This window comes from Oratosquilla oratoria, chromosome 5 (assembly GCF_046742065.1).
Source record: "Oratosquilla oratoria isolate Oo_2021 chromosome 5, ASM4674206v1, whole genome shotgun sequence".
In the NCBI taxonomy this organism is placed as follows: domain Eukaryota; kingdom Metazoa; phylum Arthropoda; class Malacostraca; order Stomatopoda; family Squillidae; genus Oratosquilla; species Oratosquilla oratoria.
This window is the reverse complement of record NC_134781.1, coordinates 9,866,307-9,871,737: the sequence shown is the minus strand read 5'-3', so window position 1 is coordinate 9,871,737 and position 5,431 is coordinate 9,866,307. Positions and strand designations below refer to the sequence as shown.

The 5,431-nt window shown below is 37.8% G+C and overlaps 1 non-coding gene across 1 annotated transcript; it reads right to left on the bottom strand.

Annotated features, from left to right (window-relative positions):
* Positions 1 to 5,041: 5,041 nt before the first annotated feature.
* TRNAF-GAA (transfer RNA phenylalanine (anticodon GAA)) lies at positions 5,042 to 5,114 on the bottom strand. Its single transcript has one exon. It is a non-coding gene; the product is annotated as a tRNA-Phe (tRNA).
* Between the last annotated feature and the right edge of the window lie 317 nt (positions 5,115 to 5,431).

Here is a 5,431-nt window from a genome sequence, read left to right as displayed (position 1 = left end):
AATACCCTCCCATAAGCCTTCCCAACTACACTTAACAAGCTACTCTACTCACATTTGTCCCCTTTTTCCTTGTAAAGTGGAACTATTCAGGCACTCCTCCAGTCCTCCGGCACTCTACCCTCTCCAGCAAACATTAAATAACCTCACCAGGCAGTCCACCAGAACTGTACCTCCTTTTTTCAGACATTCTGCATGACATCCATCCAGACCAGGCGCCTTACCTGCTCTCATCATTTCAACAACTGCCTTCACTTCATCCTTTCTTATTTCTCCTCCATTTTCCTCACTCATCACGGTCATTTTCTTAGCACTTCCCACTGCAACTACCTTTCTCTCCCTATCCTCCTTAACATTTAGCAACTCCCTAAAATACTCTGCCTATCTTCCTCTTAGTGCCTTCTCTTCCATTTTCATCTCTCCATCTACAACTTTTACCTTTTCTTCTCTAACTTGATTCACCTCCTCTTCCTCTCTTAGTTTCTTTCCAAAACATCTTTTTATTACTTTCAAAATTTTCTGTCATACTCTTACCCCATTTCACATCTGCTCTTCTCTTTACCTCCTTTACTTTATGCTTTACTTCTCTTTTCTTTTCTTTGTACCTCTCATATACATAAATACATATATATGTATTTGTATATATATATATATATATATATATATATATATATATATATATATATATATATTTATATATATATATATATTTTTATATATATATATGTGTGTGTGTGTGTGTGTGTGTGTGTGTGTGTGTGTGTGTGTGTGTGTGTGTGTGTGTGTGTGTGTGTGTGTGTGTGTGTGTGTGTGTGCACGCGCATGTGTGTGTGTGTGTATACATATATGTATATATATATAATATATATATATATATAGATATATATATGTACATACACATATATTCCATATATACTGTATAGTACTAATTGTTCTAGATTCATTAAATATTTCTTAATTCATTTTGTAAGCCATTGAAATCTTTGAAAATCTAATGGAATCTATGATCCCCCCGTCCAAAAATAGAAAAAGTAGGTGCACAAGCAAATAAATAAATAAATAAATAATAAATAGATAAATAAATGAATGAATAAATAAATAAATGAATAAATAAATTAATAAATGAATAAATAAGTAAATAAATGAATAGATGAAAAAATAAATTTTCTAATTAATAAATGAATGAATAAACAAATATATATATAAATAAATAAATAAATAAATAAATGAATGAATAGATAAATAAAAAAATAAGTAGATAGATGAAAAATAGATAGATAAATACATACTTGAATAAATAAACAAATAGATAAACATGTGTCCAAACCATCCCAACACTCTTTCATCCACCCCATCTCCCAACTCCCTTACCACCCCTGTTCTCCTCCTCACTTCCTCATTTCTCACTCTATCCAGTCTAGTAACCCCCATTATACTTCTCAGACACTTCATCTCAAACACATTCAAGTTCCTTCTCTCTTCCTCTCTCATGTTCCATGTTTCTGCTCCATACAGTGCTGTTGGCACAATCACTCCTTCATACAGTCTCCTCCTAGCAAACATTCCCAGATTCCTATTCCTCATTACATTTTTTAAACCACCAAGGCATTTACTCGCTTCTCTCAATCTACATTCTACCTCCACCTTCACTCCACCTTTTCCTGCCACATTTGCACCCAAATATCTAAAACTATCCACTTCCTCCAGTTGCTCTCCCTTAATGCTCACTTCCAGATTACTGCCACTTTCACCCCTTGTACATCTCATCACCTTACATTTACCCACATTTATCTTCAGCTTTCTTCTATCACATACTCTCCCAAACTCTGTCACCAGCTTCCTCAATCCCTCCTCCGATCCTGCCACAAGCGCAGTGTCGTCCGCAAACAACAGCTGGCTCACCTCCCACTTTTCTCCATTTTCCTTAACCATCTCCAATCCCTGACCCACTACCCTTGCATTCACCTCTCGCACCACCCCATCCATGTATAAGTTGAACAGCCAGGGTGACATAACGCATCCCTGACGAAGTCCCACCTTTACCTCAAACCACTCACTCTCTCCATTTCTAATCCTGACACAAGCTCTACTACTCTCATAAAAACTCTTGACAGCTCCCAGAAGCTTTCCTCCTATCCCGTATATCCGCATAACCTCCCACAGTGCCTTTCTGTCTACCCTGTCGTAAGCCTTTTCCAGATCCATAAAGGCCCAGAAAACATCCTTCCCCTTACCTATAGCTTTCTCACATATCTGTCTTACCACAAAAACCTGATCTACACAACCTCTACCTGTCCTAAACCCCCACTGTTCCTCACCAATTACTCCCTCTGTTCCTCTCCTAATCCTCTCAATCAAGATCCTCCCATAAGCCTTCCCAACTACACTTAACAAGCTAATCCCTCTGAAACTACTACATTCACACTTGTCCCCCTTTCCCTTGTAAAGTGGAACTATACACGCACTCCTCCAGTCCTCTGGCACTCTACCTTCTCTCCAGCAAACATTAAATAACCTCACCAACCAGTCCACCAGAACTGTACCTCCTTTTTTCAGACATTCTGCATGGCATCCATCCAGACCAGGTGCCTTACCCGCCTTCATCATTCTGGCCGCTGCCTTCACTTCATCCTTCCTTATTTCTCCTCCATTTTCCTCACTCATCACTCTCATATTCTTCGCATTTCCCACTGCAGCTATCTTTCCCTCCCTATCCTCCTTCACATTAAGCAACTCCCTAAAATATTCTGCCCATCTTCCCCTTACTGCCCTCTCCTCCATTATCATCTCTCCATCTGCACTTTTTACATTTTCTTCCCCACTTGATTTGCCTCCTCTTCCTCTCTTAATTTCCTTCCAAAACATCTTTTTATTACTTTCAAAATTTTCTGTCATATTCTTACCCCATTTTACATCTGCTCTCCTCTTTGCCTCCTTTACCTTTTTCTTTACTTCTCTTTTCTTTTCCCTGTACGTCTCATATGAATAAAAAATTAATAAATAACTGAATAGATGAATAGCTAAACAAATAAAAAGACAAATAACACAGCAAATATATAAATAAATAAATGAATAAACAAAGAAACAAAGAAATTAATGAGTCAATAGATGAAGAAATGCATGAATAAATAGATAAGTAAATTAATAGAAAAATCTAATAAATAGTAAAAAGTTAAATATATAAAGAAGTAAATGAATCATTAAGAGATAATTAATAAAAAATAAGCAAACACACACACACACACACACACACACACACATATATATATATATATATAAATATATATATATATATATATATATATATATATATATATATATATATATATATATATGTGTGTGTGTGTGTATATATAACCAAAGTAACCAAATTTTCGTACCTGGGAAGCGTATTGACAGAAGATTGTAGATGTGAAAAAGAAATAAATTCAAGGATAGCGATAGCCTAAAGCACGTTTCAGAAAATGAAAGGGGTTTTAACAAACAAGAAAATGTCTACAGATATAAGGAGAAGAACAGTTAAAACATTTATATGGTCAACACTATTATATGGTTCAGAAGCGTGGACAATCAGCAAAAAATTGCAGGAAAACTTAGAAGCAGCAGAAATGTGGATATGGAGACGAGTATTAAGAGTACCATGGACAGCGAAGAAAGGAAATGAAGAAGTGTTGAGAGAAATGGAGACAGATAGGGAATTGATGACAACAATAAGGAAAAGACAGTTGCGATTCTTAGGACATATAATGCGGAGAAAAGGGTTGGAAGAGGTGGTGATGACGGGAATGGTGGAGGGAAGGAGAGCAAGAGGAAAGCGGAGGGAGAAGTATATGGACTGGCTGATGAGGGCGACGGGAAACCAACTCAAACCAGCACAGTTGTTACAAGTCACTAGGGACCGTGAACGGTGGCGCTCCATGTTTACCGAAGTCCAATAGGATATGGCACGACGGTAAGGTAAGGTATATATATATATATACATATACATATATATATATATAAAAATATATATATATATATATATATATATATATATACATATATATATATATATGTATATATATACATATATATATATATATATATATATATTTATGTATATATATATATATATATACATATATATATATGTATATATATATGTTTATATATATGTATATATACATATATACATATATATATACATATATATATATATATATATATATAGATGATAGATAGATATATAGATAGGTAGGTAGATAGATAGGTAGATAGATAGATAGATAGATAGATAGATAGATAGATAGATAGATAGATAGATAGATAGATAAATAGATAAATAAATAAACAGATAAATACATTAACAAACTCAAAATCACTTTGTGAACGCAGAGTGAATCATAGTATTAAATATAAATCTTAATCTCTTTATCTAACCTTTACGTAACCGGGGTAAAATTTAGACCTTATCAATGTACATAACCAATGTGTGTATGTATGTGTGTGTGATTCACTATGGTCTTGGATCACGTGTTGGACTCGTGATTGACAACTATTTCCATTTCGGAAGAGAGCTCAGAGCTCATACATGACCGATCTATGGGTAATGCTGTGACCTTACAGGCACACACACACACACCCAACCCCCCGCCTACGAGAGTTGGAGTAACAACTCGGAGCGCAGCGATACTGAAATTATATCAGCCCTGGGCGGTACTCGAACCCGGACCGCCGTAGTGGCGGCCACGAACGCTGCCACCGCGCCATCGAGTTATGTGTGTGTGTGTGTATTCACCTTGGTCTTTGGATCACGTGCTGGGCTCGTGATTGACAGCTATTTCCCTCCCGGAAGAGAGCTCTGAGCTCGTATGACCGATCTATGGGTAATGCTGTAACCTTACACGCACACACACACACCCAACTCCCCGCCCACGAGAGTTGGAGTAACGACTAGGAGCGCAGCGATACTGAAAATTCTTTAGCCCTGGGCAGGATTCGAACCCGGGCTGCCGTAGTGAGAGTCGGAGACTCTACCACCCTCGCCTGTGAGTCGTGTATTATATGCCCAGACCCGGGATCGAACCGGGGACCTTTAGATCTTCAGTCTAACGCTCTCCCATCTGAGCTATCTAGGCACATCTAATAGTGTCCCAACTGAGCTATCTAAGCTCAGTTTTGTGTGTGTGTGTGTGTGTGTGTGTGTGTGTGTGTGTGTGTGTGTGTGTGTGTGTGTGTGTGTGTGTGTGTGTGCGCATGCATGCGTGCGTGCGTGTGTATGTATGTGTAACTCACCATGGTCTTGGATCAAGTGCTGGGCTCGTGATCGATAGCTACTACCCTCCCGGAAGAGAGCTCAGTAACGTCTCGCAGCGCAGCGACACTAAGATTATTTCAGTCCTGGGCGGGATTCGAATTCGGACCGCCGTAGTGGCGGCCGCAAACGCTACTACTG